This window comes from Chlorocebus sabaeus, chromosome 26 (assembly GCF_047675955.1).
Source record: "Chlorocebus sabaeus isolate Y175 chromosome 26, mChlSab1.0.hap1, whole genome shotgun sequence".
Classification (NCBI taxonomy): domain Eukaryota; kingdom Metazoa; phylum Chordata; class Mammalia; order Primates; family Cercopithecidae; genus Chlorocebus; species Chlorocebus sabaeus.
This window is the reverse complement of record NC_132929.1, coordinates 51,702,759-51,720,424: the sequence shown is the minus strand read 5'-3', so window position 1 is coordinate 51,720,424 and position 17,666 is coordinate 51,702,759. Positions and strand designations below refer to the sequence as shown.

General features: G+C 54.6%; 1 pseudogene; it reads right to left on the bottom strand.

Moving 5' to 3' along the window:
* Positions 1-8,973: 8,973 nt before the first annotated feature.
* LOC119623261 (COMM domain-containing protein 4-like) lies at positions 8,974-12,322 on the bottom strand (annotated as a pseudogene).
* Between the last annotated feature and the right edge of the window lie 5,344 nt (positions 12,323-17,666).

Genomic DNA, 17,666 nt, shown 5'->3' with positions numbered 1-17,666 from the left:
GCCTTTGATGCCTTGAGCACTCGAGCTAAGCTGAGGGGTAAGCAGGCCCCTTTACACCCCTGATTCCCCCACCCAAGCCCAGCATCTCCTCACCCTCCAGCTAGGGCTGCAGGGTTTGGGGTCAGGGAGCTGGGCCTGATATCCCAGTGACACTGCCCTTCTTGTCAAGGTGCTAAAGTGGAGGGCCTCCCACGGGGTGTTCAGCCTGGGAGCGTAGACGTGCACAGTGCAGCACAGAGGACCCTCTCCAGACAGGTAAATGGTTCTCCCTGACTCCTCACCCTGCTTTTGTTCTGGGTGGGATCCATCACCACCCCTGCCAGGGCCTTCTGCAAACACTCCCCTGGGGCTACTGTCTGCAGTGCCTTGGTGGTGCAGTCAATGTGTCAGAAAAGCTCCCCACTACTATGGGAAGTGGCCCAGGCAGTCAAGCAGACTCCCCCAAGCAGGCCCCACCTACCCCTAACCTGTTCCCAGTTCCCTCCCACCAACCCTAAAAATGATGCTGGGGGATGACAGATACTGAACTTAGGTGCACAGGGGGCCAAGAGACCTGGGACAGAGAACAGGAGGTGTGGGGAGGGAATCTTCCTTCCCCAACTTCCCACTGCATAAGGGCCAGACAGTGGCACCTCCATGTCCTGGAAGGACATGTGTGGACCCAACTCAGTTTCCCCTTTGTCTCGTGGCCTTTCTTCTCCCTTGACCAGGGCCAGGTGGATGTGGGAGGAGATGCAGCACCATCCTGGGTGCACTCAGACTTATTCCTCACTCCTGGCCTTCACTCCCTTTCCTCTACACACAGGTGACTTCTCATGCTGCTGATCCCTCTGCTGAAACCCAAACTCCAAGCCTCTCCTCTCCCCACCTTCACCATGCCCCACGGCTTCCACAGACAGTGCCTCAACCCTAAAGCACTGTCTGGGGTTGAGGGCAGGAGGCTGGAAGAGATTACCTGCCTTAGGTCCCCCAGTTCCAACACCACTGACTTTCCCAGGAACTCAGAGCCAGAGAGGGCCAGGGTTCAGCCCAAGGTCACACAGCCAGGGACTTCTTCCCTCCTACACCCCCAAGGACTGGACTTGCAGGGCTGGGGCAGAGGTGGGGTGGGGGAAAGCAATGCCTTGTCAACCCACACAGGGAGCCCCGCTCCCATCCCCAAGGTGCATGAAGTCTAGGAACACCCCTGCTCCCACGTCCACGCTCACTCGGGGCCCTGCTCCAAGTGCTTGGCACTCACACCAGCCTCACGCCCTCCATGCCACAGGTATCGGTCTTCTTTACAGAGTGGTAAATGATGGCCAATATAGCTAGACCACACAGAGGACTTAGGCACAGCTCGGGGGTCCACAATCTCTGCTGCCCCTCCTGTCACCAAAGTGTGGTCCTGCTTCCAGGCAGCAGGAAGGGGACAGAAGCCCGCCCCAAAGAGGGCTGGGACAGGGCACCCTTACGCCTGCCTACTCTGGCCCAGTAGGGCTGGAGGGACTGTCAGTCCTAAGAGAAATGATGGCCCTTTGGGGGTATGGAAAAGTCAGGAAGCAATCCAAAGTTAGTATTTAAAATATTGATTTCTAGATACTTAGACAGTCATCTGGTGTGAGGAGCTGGGAGGGCCCCAGGGTACAGCCCACAAGAGAAGGAAGACTAAAAAGGGGTCAGAGTGGGAATGGGGGCTGCTAAGGGAAGGCCCACCCCCCTGCCTGAACCCCTTAACCCAGCCACAGAGCCAGTCAGCCTCAGGCCAGAGGGTATGAGCAACGGGTGCCCTGGCTGCTCTACAGTGGATCAGAGCCAGTGGGTGTGGGGGGTCTTCCAGGGCAGGTGTGGGGCACAGGCCAAGGTAAGGCAGGCTCCCAGGGCAGAGACTAAGGCTGACCCCTGCAGCTCCCCTACTGCAGGGGGGGACACAGGGATAGGCAAGGGTCTTAACCCAGAAAGCCCCAGCAGCTCCTGTGCCCATTGACGCTTGGCAGTGGTGGAACCCAGGAATGGTCTTTGAACCCATGACCTGGAAGGGGGAGCCAAGGATAGTCCTGGCCCGTAGGCTCCCCTACCTGCAGGCAGCGGGCAGGCCCAGTGAGGGGACCCCAGGAGCCCTGACCATGAGCTTACCTGGCCAAAGACAGCAGCCAGCTCCAAGACATCAAAGAGGGTTGGTGGACAGATCATCACATCAGGGTTGACTGCAGCTGGCACCAGGTTCCTCTGTACTTCTGGAACACACAGGCCTGTCCCTATCCCTGGCATGCCCTGCCCCCACCCCAGCACCCCGAAGACCAGCCTAATAGATGAATTTGTCCTGGGTCAGCCCCGCTGTCCAAGCAACTGCAATTTCTCACTAAAGAGCCAGGGCAAGGCAGGGTGTAGGAGGGGTCCCCGGAAGATGCTCCCCGGGATGCCCCGAAACCTAAAACGTTCCCCAGTGGGCCTTCTCAGGGAGGGAGGGTTATGGCAGCCTGTTCTCTCCAGCCACCTCCATCACCACAGGAGCCCTTACAGGCATCTCAGGAGACAACTGGCTCACTGGAGCCAGGACCAGCATAGACACAGCCCTGGGGCTGAGGCTGACTAGGTGGTCTCTCTGTCTTCACTCTGTCACTCTGTCTTCAAGTTTTGGTCTCCTGGCCCGCTACAAGCCAGGCTGTTTCAGGCTTTCATAAGGCCTTGCACAGAGACAGAGTTCAAACACAGTTGGTGAACACAGCGGGCTTTAGGGAGGTGGCACATACTTGGCGGTGAGGGCTGGGTAGCAGGGAAGGGCAGCTCTGGGGGCTAGCATGCCTGTCTGGAGGTGGCACAATGGGACCTGCACCACGTGAGGAGAGAGGGTCCACCTGGAAGAGTGGACCAGCCAGATGGCCACCAAGCTGGATGGCCACCGGCAGAGCCTGCAGGACAGCAGAGGGGGCTGGGAAGGGACAGAGGACAGCTGAGGGGCAGGGAACCTGTATTCCTCCATACAGACACGTGAGTCTTCCCTAAGTGGATCTTCCCCACGGGGGTGAGGGAGCATTCAAAACACACCTCCAGCTCACCTCAAACCATCTCAGGAGGCCACCACCAACTCACACAGGCCAGCTGCATTGTCACAGTGACCCCAGAACAGCACAGCCCTGTCCTTCAGATGAATAAACAGAGGGAGAGATGCATCTCACAGCCAGGAGCAGCAACTCAGACCAGGTCCAGCTGCAGTGCTGCCTCGATGGCTCCCCCTGCACCTCCTCCGGGACTCGGTTCCTGCTAACAAGTGACCACTTGAATACAGGTGAAATAGGTGCTATTATCCCCATCTGGCTGCTGGGGAAAGGGAAGCAAGGCACAGGTGACTTGCCCAAGGCCAAAGAGACAGTGCGGGTTCAACCCCATCTGTCTCGGCCAGCACATGCCCATGGCAGAGGCTTTACTGTGATCCAAACCTGGAAAGTGGAACTTCTTCCAATGTCCCACCCAGGGCACAGAGCATGCAGCCCCATGTTTGGGGAGGTGACAGTGTGGAAAACAATCTGACTAGGCCAAGGCCTCATGGAGCCCAGGGTTCCCTAGGGCCAGGAGAGCACTGGAGCCCACCCCAACACCCATTGGAAACCTGGAATCTGCACCTGCAGGAGATCAGGGGAGGGGTTCAGCCTCCGCTGCACCTACAGCAAAGTGAGACAGGCACAGGTGGGCGCCCTGCTTCCAACCACCCTCAGGTGGGCAGGAAGCAGATCTCCTGCCTGATCTTCCTCTCCTGCCTCCCCCAAGCAGAGGAGAAGGGGCAGCCACCCATCAGGCCATTGCCCAGACTGAAGCCGCTGAAGCTAGGTCCCAACAGGCGGGTGTGACCCCTGACTATCCCAGGCCCGGGCCAAGGCAGTCCTGTCTCTGGTGAGTACCTGGTGGACAGGAGATGTGATGTCCCCATGTGGCTCTATAAACCTCTTATTGAGGATAATCAAGGAAAAAGGCAAGACCATCAAGCTCAGCCAACAACACGACGGGCACCAGGGGCAGGCAAAAGTCAGTTTGGGCCCAGGCCTAGCCCCTGGAAGGATGGTGGATGAGGGGTCAGCCACGGTGAAGGGGAATGGATGGCCACGGGCTGGGTGGTCAGGGCTGTCAGCTCCTGCAGCCCCTGTGGAACATCTGCCCAGGCCTGGCTCTGCACTCAGCCTTCTGCCTGGAGCCACAGGTGCCTGAACACCGGCCTCAAGTAGGGATGGTGGTAGGAAAGGCACTGTGGCCACATGCGGTCATCTAAGCATGGGACAGAGGGGTATCGTGCCCTAAAGAGATAATACAGGCCAAGAACTTAAGCAGATGTGACACCATCAATAAACCCCCCCGTCTTGGGTCACATCAATTAACTCAGCACCGACCCTGACCCTGAAGCTGCAGCTCAGTCTGGTTGAGACTCACAAAGAGATGTTAGTGCTGGGCAGGGGGCCTGGCCCAGCCTGCGATGTCCAGCAAAGCTGTGGGCTGGACAAGAATCTCTGAAGATTAGTCCAGAACAAGGACAGCTGTGCCTGGGCAGGGAGTGGGGGCAATGCCCAGGGGGCAGGAGGCCTGAGGACCTTTAACTAGGTAGGGTGCCTGGTCAGGACGTGCAGAAGAAAAGGTGGCATGGCGGCATCCTGCCCAAGGCCAGGCTATAAACCTAGGGGCCACCTTGTCTAGCCTAAACCATGCTGCCGCCCAGATGGCATCCTTCAAATGTGAGGCAGGGCTGGGAGAGCCCCCAGACCCCTCATCCCTCCCGCCCCAAGCTGGTTCCCATCCCTCACCAGAAGGAAAGGGAACTCTTCTATGGGGCACAGCCTGCCAGGTTCTCTATCACCTGGGGGAAGGGGCAGCGGGAAGGGGGTGTTGCAGGTGGGTGAGAAAGAACCCAGGTCCCACTCTGTCCCTTTCTTTGCCTGGGTCCAAGGAGAGTCACAGGGGAAGGGCCAGGTTAAGAGGGCTCCACCCTGGTGCCCAGAGCTACCCAGAGAGAAAATCTCCCATTTTCCCAATTCTGCTCCCAGCTCATGCTGTTGAGATAACATCCTCCCCATCAGAGAGGCCGTGGGAGGCAGAGGCTGACCCTGCTCCGTCAGGCACCTCAGCAGGTTTGGGTCCACCTTCATCATGATCAGGGAGTGGGTCCCTGGGATCACAAATGTGAGGGGCAGCTTCTTGGGCTCCAGGTGCTCCAAGGTAGACCCTGCAGGGCACCAGGGCTAGAAGGGTGTTGGGGAGGCCAGGCACGGTGGCTCACACCTGTAATCTCAACACTGAAAGGCTGAGGTGGGTGGATCATGAGGTCAGGAGATCGAGACCATCCTAGCTAACACGGTGAAACCCCATCTCTACTAAAACTACAAAAAATTAGCCAGGCGTAGCGGCATGCACCTGTAGTCCCAGCTACTCAGGAGTCTGAGGCAGGAGAATCACTTGAACTCAGGAGGCAGAGGTTGAACAGGGCCAGGATCTGAGCTCTGCATGGCCATGGTGACCCTGAGCCAGGTACCGCTACGTTAGTCTCAGTTGTAACTCTGTCTCATGGGGAATGTCAGCATTACCTCTGGAGTCAAAGTAGGTAAGCCAGGGTAACCAGAGTTCCCAGTAGGGACCAAGACCAAAGGATGCAGGGCTCAGGCCTGTCCCAGAAGGTCAGGCTAGATGGGGATCTGTGAAGCTGGGGCAGCCAAGGGCCTACCCTTCAGGTTACAGGTATGTGGGTCCTGGTGTAGAACCTCACATGCCATCCAGAGACCCAACCCTAGGGACAGTTCTTCTCAGGCTGGTAGCAGAGAGTTGATCCTTGTACTCACCCCACCAAAAGCTCTGAAATGAGGGGGCCTGTGGCTCAGGGAAAGACTCTTCAGGAAAAGGTTCTCAGGGACAGGGAAGGTTTGAGCTGGGTCTTAGGGCAGCCAGAGAGGTAGGTGACAGGCCCTCTCACAAAGCCCGCCAGAGAATTCAGGAGGGACACAGGTGTAGTGTCGGGAATGTTCTGGAAGACAGGAGGCAGTCTCCTACTCACCGATGGGGCCGAGTAGTGAGGTCAGGTCCACACACCAGGAGAAGCTGGTATCCACACTCTGGTGCACTTTGTTTCTTTTTTTAGAGACAAGGTCTTGCTCTGTTGCCCAGGCTGGAGTGTGGTGGCTCAATCATAGCTCACTGCAGCCTTGACCTCCTGGGTTCATGCAATCTTCCCACCTCAGCCTCCTGAGCAGCTGGGACTATAGGTGCATGCCACCATGCCTAGTTTTATTTTTTGTAGAGACAGGGTCTCGCTATGTTGCCCAGGCTGGTCTCAAGCGCTTTCCACTTCAGCCTCCCAAAACACTGGGATTACAGGGACAAGCCAGTGCTCCTGGCCATGCTGGTGCATTTTGGTTGCCATGGTGCACAGGAGGTATGAGCTTGGGGGCAGAATCTGCTCCTGGACCTCTACCCAGGCCTGCACCCAGACTGACCCCTGGGCTACAGGGAGCAGGTGTGGAGAGAACGCAGCAAGCAAAGTCAGTGATGGAGACCCAGGCTGGGACTAGGAGAGATAGGGCTCCAACCCTCAGCCTAGTGGCCCTGCACAACCCCTTGGAGCCAAGATGACTTCCTAGGAAGCCAGGCATGGAGGCCAGCAGGCACCTGAACTGAGGACAGAAGACTCTGATGAGAGGGAAGGGGAGGCCTCTGATATAGTTTGGATACTTGTCCCATCCACGTCTCCTGTTGAAATGTGATCCCCAATGCTGGAGGTGGGGCCTACAGTGTGAGTTGTTTGGGTCATGGTGGGGGATCCCTCATGAATGGATTAGTGCCCTCCCCACAGTAATGAGTGAGTTTTCTTATTTTTTCTTTCTTTTTCTTTTTTTTTTTTTTTGAAACAGTGTCTCACTCACAGCCCAGGCTGGAGTGCAGTGGCATGATCTCGGCTTACAGGAACCTCCACCTCCCGGGTTCAAGTGATTTAATGAGTGAGTTTTCTAATAGTTCACTGGAGAGCTGGTTGTTTAAAAGAGCCTGATGCCTCCCCTCTCTTGCTTCCTCTCTCACCATGCAACATGCCTGCTCCCTCTTTGCCTCCTGCCAGGAGTAAAAGCTTCCTGAGGCTTCACCAGAAGCCTAGCAGATGCTTGTACAGCCTGCAGAACTGTGAGGCAAATAACCCTCTTTTATAAATTACCCAGTCTCAGGGCCAGGAGTGGTGCTCACACCTGTAATCCCAGCATTTAGGGAGGCCGAGGCGGGTGAATCACTTGAGGTCAGGAGTACAAGACCAGCCTGGCCAATCTGGTGAAACCCTGTCTCTACTAAAAATACAAAATTAGCCAGGCATGGAGGTGTATGCCTGTAATCCAAGCTACTTGGGAGGCTGACACATGAAAATTGCTTGAACCTGGGAGGCAGAGGTTGGAGTGAGCCGAGATCACACCATTGCACTCTAGCCTGGGTCACAAGAACGAAACTCCATCTCAAAACTCTGTCTCTACTAAAGATACAAAAAATTAGCCAGTCATGGTGGTGCATGGCTATAATTCCAGCTACTTGGGAGGCTGAGGCAGGAGAATAGCCTGAACCCAGGAGGCGGAGGTTGCAGTGACCTGAGATCGTGCCACTGTACTCCAGCCTGGGCGACAGAGCTAGACTTCGTCTCAAAAATAAATAAATAAACCAGTTTCAGGTATTCCTCTAGTGCAACGCAAAATGGACTAATACAGCCGCTTGGTGTCCTCTGGACCTGACACTCAGGGAACGGCTGGTCTTGACTCTGCCACTAACAGGCAGACTATGACAGAGCAGTTCCCCTGCTCTGTCTCAGTTTGTCCTCTCTCAGCTGAGCAGAGCAGGGATAATTGCTTCTCATGTGGGCCACAGGACCAAACAAAGCCCTGAGTCCCACAGGAAGGTAGGTGGGCTACGTCCAAGGAAAGACAGACCTGGGGCAGTATTTTATGTCCCTGGGGTGGCAGAGGGACGTGGAGAAGATGCCTCCTTTGTGGGCAAGGGAGAAGGGAAGATAAGCAGAGAGGCACCAGACACCTGCCTCACCCCCACCTTCCCCACCCCACACCAGGCCCATTCCCACTTAGCCCCCAACTCAGGCTGCACCATTCTCCTTATGGTTAGTGTGACTTCGTGCCAAGCTGACAGAAGCTGACAGCTTGGATTCATCAGGGACAGCACGTAGTGTAGGTGATGTACAGGACGGAAATGGAAGGGGACACGGGAACCGTGGTGTCAGGTCTGGGGCTGCCAACATGGCACCTGCCCTGGCTGTGGGCAGACATGCTGGTCCACCCTGCCAGATGTGGCCTCTAATTCTAAGGTCTCCGAGTTCCAAGCCAGGACTGGAGCCAGACTCCCTTTGGAGACAGGGGACACAGTCCACATAGACATCACTTGTGCTTTGGGCCAAGCCAGCTGGACAAATGAATGGGAGGGGCCCCGCTGGAGGGTAAAACTGGGCCTGGACTACTCAGACCTGCCTCTGTGACAGGATGGTCCCATCCTTCCAGTCAGACTCCTGAGCTGGAAGCCCACCCAGCCAGGGAGTGGGGAAGGGGTGGCCTGCAGTCTCCCTTGAGTCTATAGCCCCTCCCACCCAAGTGAGTTCCATAAAAACAACATGCAGAAACATCAAGTGCTCCTCCCAGCTGCTGGCTGCTTCCTGGCGTGGCCTCCAGGACCCTGGATGAGTTAAGATGGGGCTGCCAGCAGCTGGGGGCAGGGGGAAAGCTGGGTCCCCAGGGTGGATGCCTAGCAGGAACATGCAGGTGTGGCAAGTGATGGGCCCTCAGAGCTGAGCCCCTTCTGCCCAGGGGGCCTTGGTGACACATCTGCTTCTCAGCTCAGCCCAAGGAGTCAGGGCCTGGTGCCAAGCAGCCTCTCTGCTTGCGAAGACAGTCCTGGGATCGTTACCCCTCTGCCCAGGGCTCAAGTATCCAGGCTATGGAAGGGCCAGCAGTCAGAAAGAGTGAGGCCGTGGGTGTGGGTCCCCTAGTAGTCAGGGGTCTTGGTGGACAAAGCCCCTGTGAGGGGGATGAGCGGGAAGGGAGACTGAGCTGTACCCCCTACCCCGAGATCTGTGGTACCAGGCTCCAGAGGGGGACCTGGGGGGAGACCAGCATGAGACGAACCGCTACTGATGCCTTTGAGCACCTACTCTGCAGGGCTGGGCCAGCCGGAGGTTGGCATCAGAGGAGTAGGCCAGGGGCCACAAGAAATAAGGCTTCGTCTGGTAGAGCTGTGACCCTCTTCATCCTCTCCTGACCCCCCAGCTGACCCTCATCCTCAGACCTCTGCAGAACTTTGACCAAGTGGTGGTAGAGGAATTCTAGGGGGTCTGGGGTGGCCCTGGGTGACCCAGGGCTCAGACCAGGGTTCTGGGGTTGAGGGCAGGAGGCTGGAAGAGATGACCTCCCCTAGTCCTGCAAGGTTGCCCAGGCCCCTGAAGTCTGTGATGATTCTCCCACCAGTCCAGATCCACTGACCGCTAGAATGGGTGCCACCTTCAGGCTGGCACCAGCCTGGGCCCCTAGCTGGGACTGTGCGTGCCAGTGTCTGCACACCCTGGGGGAGGCAGAGGGCCTCTTGGTAGACACAGCCATCCCAGACCTCGGTCAGTACCTCCTTCCCTCTGCAGGCCTCCTCCCTCTGTCCATCTGCCTCCTCCACATGCCCTGATCTGAAGCCTGCCTCCCCTGCTCATGGAGGCCTCCAAGATGCTCCTGGCCCCACTATCTGGTCCCGCAGCACCTTCTGAGTGCAGATTCTGCCTTCTCAGAAGTCCGGGAGGCAGGGCCCCGCCTGGTCATAGCCTTCTTGCTCTGTTTTAGGCACTCCTGGCCCCAAAGCCTCCAGCCCGCTGGACACCTTCATCTCCAGCTATGCCGTGGTTCTCCTTATCCTGGGCCTCCTGCTCGCCATAGTTGCCCTTGTCCTGGTGACTGTCTGGCTGGGCCCAGGCTCCTTCCTGAGGGGCAGGCTGAGCCTTTGACACCTTGAGCCTTTAAGCCAAGCTGAGGAGATTCCCCCACCCAAGCCCAGCATCTCCTCATCCTCCAGCTGGGGCCATGGGATTTGGGGCCGGGGGGTGGGCCTGAACCCAGTGTTCCCGCCCTTCTTGTCAAGGTGCTAAACTGGAGGGCATGCCTTGGGTGCTGACTTTCCCAGGAACTCAGAGCCAGAGAAGGCCAGGCAGCAGCCCGAGGTCACACAGCCAGGGGCTTCTTCCCTCCTAGACCCCCAAGGACTGACTTGCAGGGCTGAGACAGAGGTGGGGTGGGGAAAAGCAATGCCTTGTCAAGGCAGGGAGCCCCGCTCCCATCCCCAAGGTGCATAAAGTCGAAGAACACCCCTGCTCCCACGTCCATGCTCACTCAGGGCCCTGCTCCAAGTGCTTGGCACTCACACCAGCCTCCCGCCCTCCATGCCACAGGTATCGGTCTCATTTACAGAGGGGAAAACGGTGGCCAAGAACCTCCCCCAGGACACACAGCTAGACCACACAGAGGTCTTAGGTGCAGCTGAGGGGTCCACAGTCTCTGCTGCCCCTTCTGCCACTCATGCTGCAAAAGACCACACTGTGGAGAGGGAGGAACGACAGTGAGCTGGGTGCTCACACATGGGGCATGGGGGACTAGGGAAGGTTCAGCCAGGAGGAAAGAGCAAAGTCTGATCCTGTACGTACACATCACAGAGCCCACGGATTCAGAAGACCCAGGGCCAGGTCCCAGCTCTGCAGCTGCTCAGCATGTGACCGTGGTTAAGTCGTCTCCCTGGACTCCCCATGCACTTTGCATGCTGCGTGCACCTTCTAGAATGAGCGCGGACACTGGCTGGCCTCATACTTACTGCGTAGGTTGCAGACCCCAAGTGTTTCTGCAAGAGGCTTTGCTTCTCCTCATAAGAGTGGCACAGGCTGGCCACGTGCTCTGGGGGTAGAATGGAGTAGCTCTGGAGGTAGCAGGTCGGGGCTGGGCTTGGGTTCCTGGCCCACACAGGGCAGGGTACACCATAGGGTCACAGGGCCTGGCCCCCTCTCTAGCAGCCCTTAGCCCACAGGCTGCCCAGCTGCCCACCCACAACCCATACCTTTGGGCAGCCCCAGCTGCTGCAGTTCACTGGACAAGCATCCACCATGGACACTGTGCTTGGCCGCACTGGAGAGGATGAAACTCAGCACTGCCACTGTGGCCTTCACATCGCCTGACTCTGAGGGACCTGTGGGTGAGACAGGGGGTTTCACTGTGGCCCCAGCCACTCCCTTTTGCCCTATTAACTTCAGCTCAAAGCCCCCAGGCCTTCTGGAGCCACAGGCACTGCTACTGCTACACCAGGAGCTGGCAGAGGACAGGAAGGTGGGACTGTCAATGTCTTTCCTTCCCTCATGCTCCTCCACTAGGGAAGGTAAGTTAAGGATGCTGCTGGGAGGGGTGGGGAGCCCCACTGTACCAGGAACCAGGCCGAGGTCCCAGGGTTGCTTGGGGCCTGTGATCTTAACGGGGTACTCACCAAACTTGGCCAAGAGCTTCAGGATCTTCTAATACTATGAGGAAAGGAGACCTTCAGAGGCTGCCAGTACTCTATTCACCAGCCCCTCACCCCTAGCCTGGATCCTGCAATAGGGAACAGACGGGCTGGAAAGAAGTATGGGAGGTGCCCAGAGAGGTTGACAGGCTGGGTCACCCATCTCCCTGGGCCTAGTGCAGAGCTTCAGGGCACTGGGGGTCATAAGGTCATGGGACAATGGGGCACTGGGTCTTGTACTCACATCATTCCCCCGTCCCAGCAGCTCTTTAGTACTTGGCTGCAGAGCAGCTGTAACTTCACAGAGGACTGGAAGAGAAGTCCTTACATCAGCCGGGCTGGTGAACCTCACCCCTCCTTCCTGGGGACTGGCTCAGAGCAGGCCAGCCACTGATCAAGGTCACAAAGCATGGTAGCACAGGCTGAGAGCACTGAAGCCCTAACCCCAGAGAAAACTCACCATCATCTACACCCACAATCCCCAGCCCAGTGCCCCTCCTCCACCCAGACTAGACCCTGTGCACTCAGCCATCTTGGCCAGCGTGCTGATCTCTGCCAGGACCCAGTCGGGACAGTCCAGATCACCACAGAACTGGAACCTCTGAAAGGGAGGGAAGCAGGTAATCAGGCTGGAGGGAAGGCTGAGGTATGGCCAGGATCCGTGTCTCCCACACTTCTGTCCAGCAGGGACCCCTGGTCCCCATCATAGATGGATACCCTCTGGCCACTTGTTCTCCCCTATCACCAGGCTGTTGAGTGAACTCTCTCCCTGACCCACCCTGCCACCAAACCCTGCTCTGAGGTCTACTCCAGGCATTCGTCTGCTCAGCAAACATCAATTGAGTGCCTTCTCTGTGCTAGTTCCCACTCTAAGTGCTGGGGTACAGCAGGGGATAAAACAAAGTCCCAGGCCTCACAGACACGAGTGACCTCTCTCTCCTCTTCCCCATACCCACACAAGTCCAGCCACTCTGGCTTCCCTGCTGCTGCTCGGGGACACCAGCCTTGCTCCCGCTGCCGTGCCTGCTGCACTCTCTGTGTGGCTTGCTATCCTTTATTTCATTCCACTCTCTGCTCAAGTCACACCTCATCAGACCAGTCCTATTTATTTATTTATTTATTTACTTACTTATTTATTTATAAAGATGGAGTCTCACTCTGTTGCCCAGGCTGGAGTGCAATGGTACAATCTTGACTCACTGCAACCTCTGCCTCCTGGGTTCAAGCGATTCTCCTGTCTCGGCCTCCCAAGTAGCTGAGACTACAGGCATGTGCAATCACATCTGGTGTTTTTGTATTTTTAGTAGAAACAGGGTTTCTCCACATTGGCCATCTTGACCTTGAACTCCTGATCTCAGGTCATCCGCACAACTCAGCCTACCCAAAGTGCTGGGATTATAGGCATGAGCCACTGCACCCGGTCAGGCTGGCCCTTCTTGATCATACTTCCTGAAATAGCCCCTCACACATGGAAATTTTGGGGGCGGGTGGATGGGTTCATTATCTTGATTGTGGTGATCCAAGAGCCAGGAATATTCGGTCTTTACTTGTTCAGCCTCATCTTTCCCTAACCTCCAGGTGATACTCTCCCAGCTATGGGAATTGCATTCATTCCTGGGGAGCCATGCTCTCTCTCACCTGAAGTTTCTGCACATGCCATTCCCTGTCTGAAGACACACGCCTCCACCCTTGCCTCCCAACTCCTGGCACACATAAGGGAGGAAACCACCCCTCATATCGTCTTATGCCCAATTTCTGCCTCCAAAGAAAGAAGAAGTAAAAACTAAAGGGCAGAAATGAAATCCACAGGCACACAGCCTGGCACCACACCCTGGGCCTAGTAGTTAAAGATCGACCCCTGACCTAAAAGGTTATGTTATCTATAGATTACATACATTGTATAGAAATGCACCATGAAAATCCCTATCCTGTTTTGTTCCGATCTAATTACTGGTACATGCAACCTCAGTCACGTACCCCCTGCTCGCTCAATCAATCACAACCCTCTCACATGCAGAGTTGTGAGCCCTTAAAAGGGACAGGAATTGTTCACTCGGGGAACTCGGTTCTTCAGACAGGAGTCTTGCCAATGCCGCTGGCTGAATAAACCCCTTCCTTCTTTAACTCAGTGTCTGAGGAGTTTTGTCTGCAGCTTGTCCTGCTACAATTCTTGGTTCCCTGACCAGGAATCGAGGTGATTGGCACATGGTAGAGGCAGCTCCTTAGGCGGCTTAAGCCTGCCCTGTGGAACATCCCTGCAGGGGACTCCAACCTGACCCAGCCATGTGGATCCTGAGAGCACTCCCAGGTAGGCATTTGCCCCCATGGGACACCTCGCCAGAGCAGTGTGTGGCAGGTCCCCATGGAGGATCAACGCAGTGGCTGAACAATGGGAAGGAACGGGCACTTGGAGTCTGGACATCTAAAACTTGGTAAGACTAGTCTCTGAAACTTGCCTACTCCGTTTGAGTGGAAGCATGGCCTGATCACCCATGGCATGCCTTCATTGGCACTTTGGTTTTGGTTTTGACTTGGTTTGAATTGCTTGATAGGATTGGTCTTAGGAACTTGCCCACTCCATTTGAGTGGAAGTGTGGCCAATCACCCACAGCATGACTTTATCGGCACTTTGGTGTTTTGGTTTTGACTTGGTTTGAATTGCTTGACAGGATTGGTCTTGGGAACTTGCCTACTCCATTTGAGTGGAAGCATGGCCTGATCACCCACGGTGTGCCTGTACCAGCACTTTTGTTTTTGTTTTTGACTTGACTTGGATTGCTTGATACTTTGGTTTTGGTTTTGACCTGGCTTAGATTTCTTGATACTCTGATTTTGGTTTTGATTCTGGTTTGGCATGAACTGTAAAAGTGCATGTGTGCCCTTTTTACCCGTTCTTTGTTTTGTGGTGTGTGTGGTGTGACTGTGGTGTTTTGTCTTGAGGAAACATGGGTCAGGCACAAAGTAAGCCCACCCCACTAGGAACTATGTTGAAAAATTTCAAAAAGGGATTTAAGGGAGACTATGGAGCCACCATGACACCAGGAAAACTTAGAACTTTGTGTGAGATAGACTGGCCAGCATTAGAGGTGGGTTGGCCATCAGAAGGAAGCCTGGACAGGACCCTTGTCTCAAAGGTATGGCACAGGGTAACCTGTAAGCCAGGGTACCTATATCAGTTCCCATATATAGATTCATGGTTACAGCTAGTTTTGGACCCCCCACAGTAGTTAAGAGGACAGGCAGCAGCAGTACTAGTAGCAAAGGGACAGTTAGTTAAGGAAGGTTCTCGCTCCACCTGCCGAGGGAAGTCGGCACCAAAAGTCCTGTCCAACCCAACACCAGAAGAATCATGGCAGGAATTTGTACGAGGAATACCCCCTCCTTATCGGGAGGAAGGACTCCCCACCCCTGAGCCCACAGCACCTCCACCTCCACCAGATAACCACACCCCTAGACCACCCAGAGTAGAAAACAGAGGAAGTGAAGGTGCGGGAGAAACTCCTCCCTTGACTTGGGAGGCATTAATAGAAGGTCTAAAGAAAAGGGCTCAAAAGGCTACAAATGTATATAAGGTCTCTGAGGTCATCCAAGGAATAAAGGAGAGTCCAGCGCAATTCTATGAAAGACTGTGTGAGGCTTACCATATGTACATTCCTTTTTATGCAGATAGCCCTGAAAATCAGCACATGATTAACATGACCTTAGTTAGTCAAAGCATGGAAGATATCAGGAGAAAATTGCAGAAACAGGCTGGGTTTGTGGGTATGAATACCTCACAGTTACCAGAAATAGCCACTCAATACTTGTGAATAGAGATGCAACAAGCCATAGAGAAAGCTGTAAGGAAGGCGAACGCCAGGCTAGGCAAAATGCCGACTTACTGGCCATGGCCATTAAGGGAATTCCCCTGAAAGGAGAGGGAAAGGGGGGTTCCAGGAAGAATACCCACTAATCGCCCACACTTGCAACATAACCAGTGCTCCTATTGTAAGGAAATAGGACATTGGAAAGATAAGTGTCCCCAACTGAAGGAAAAGCTAGGTGGTTTGCAACAAGAGACCTTAGATAAAGACGATGGAGCTTTGTTCAATCTGGCTGAAGGGTTATTGGACTGAAGGGGACTGGGCTGAAGTGCCCACAAGGAGCCCGCATTCAGGATTACAGTTGGGGGCAAGGACATTAAGTTTTTGGTTGATACTGGTGCTGAACATTCAGTAGTGACCACCCCGGTTACCCCCTTATCCAAGAAAACCATTGATATAATCAGAGCAACAGGAGTTTCCACTAAGCAGACTTTCTGTCTACCATGGACCTGCTCAGTGGGGGGACATGAGATATTTCACCAGTTCTTGTACATGCCTGGCTTGTCCCTTGCCCTTGCTCACAAGAGACTTGCTTAGCAAGCTGAGAGCCACCATCTCCTTTACAAAACAGGGCTCTTTACGGCTAAAGGAACAGGAGTTATCATGGCCCTTACAGTCTCCCAGGAAGAAGAATGGAGACTTTTTCTAACTGTGCCAGGCCAAGAGATAAAACCAGCTCTAGCTAAGCAATGGCTCCAAGTATAGGCAAAGGATAATCCTCCAGGACTGGTGGTCAACCAAGCCCCGGTACTCATAGAGGTTAAGCCTGGGACCCAACCAAATTAGACAAAAGCAGTATCCAGTTCCCAGAGAAGCTCTCAGAGGAATCCAGGTTCATCTAAGGTGTTTGAAAGCCTATGGAATTATAGTTCCTTGCCAGTCTCCATGGAACACCCCCCTCCTGCCTGTCCCTAAGCCAGGGACCAAGGACTGCCAGCCAGTACAGGACTTGTGCTTGCTCAACCAAGCTACAGTGACTCTGCACCCAACAATTCCTAACCCTTACACACTGTTAGGGCTGCTGCCAGCTGAGGACAGCTGGTTTACCTGTCTGGACTTAAAAGACGCCTTCTTTATCATCAGAATAGCTCCTGAGAGCCAGAAGCAGTTTGCCTTTCAGTGGGAAGATCTGGAGTCAGGTGTCACTACTCAGTACACTTGGACCCGGCTTCCCCAAGGTTTCAAGAACTCCCCTACTATCTTCAGGGAGGCCCTGGCTCAAGACCTGCAAAAGTTTCCTGCTAAAGACCTAGGCTGCGTCTTGCTCCTGTACATGGACGACCTGCTGCTGGGACACTCCATGGCAGTTGGGTGCGCAAAAGGGACTGATGCCCTGCTTTGGCACCCAGAGGACTGTGGGTATAAGGTGTCCAAGAAGAAAGCTCAGATCTGCAGACAGCAGGTACACTACCTGGGATTCACTATTCGGAAAGGGGAGGGCAGCCTGGGGTCAGAAAGAAGGCAGGTCATCTGCAGCCTGCTGGAACCAAAAACCAGAAGGCAAGTAAGGGAATTCCTAGGAACTGTGGGGTTTTGCAGATTATGGATTCCAAACTTTGCAGTAGTAGCCAAACCTTTGTACAGGGTTGTGGGCGGCAAGCCACCGAGGTGCCGAGGCAAGAGACCAAGGGCACAAGCTGTTCCAGTATAACAAAATATATAAAATAAGAATAGTCATATAAAATACAGATAATAGATATGATTATGTATGAATATCATTAATCATTAGTTTGTAACAATTACTAGTTATTCCAATATTATAATAATCCTTGCTCTATAATTATAACCTAGCAAAAACCAGGCCAAACAGAGATAGGAGCTGAGGGGACATAGTGAGAAGTGACCAGAAGATACAAGTGTGAGCCTTCTGTTACGCCCGGGCAGGGCCACCAGAGGGCTCCTTGGTCTAGCAGTAATGCCAGCGTCTGGGAAGATGCCCGTTGCCAAGCGGACCATGGTCTAGCAGTAGTGTCAGTGTCAAGGAAAAACATCCACTACTTAGCAGACCAGGAAGGGGAGTCTCCCTTTCCCTGGAGGAGTTCAGAGAAGACTCTACTCCTCCACCTCTTGTGGAGGACCTGACATCAGTCAGGCCCATGCGCAGTTATCTGGAGGCCTAACCATCTCCCTGTGATGCTGTGCTTCAGTGAATCACACTCCTAGTCCACCTTCATGTTCCATCCTGTACACCTGGCTCTGCCTTTTAGATAACAGTAGCAAATTAGTGAAAGTACTAAAAAGTCTCTGATATGCAGAAATAATAGTATAAGCTGTCTCTCTCTCGCTTTCTCTTTCTCT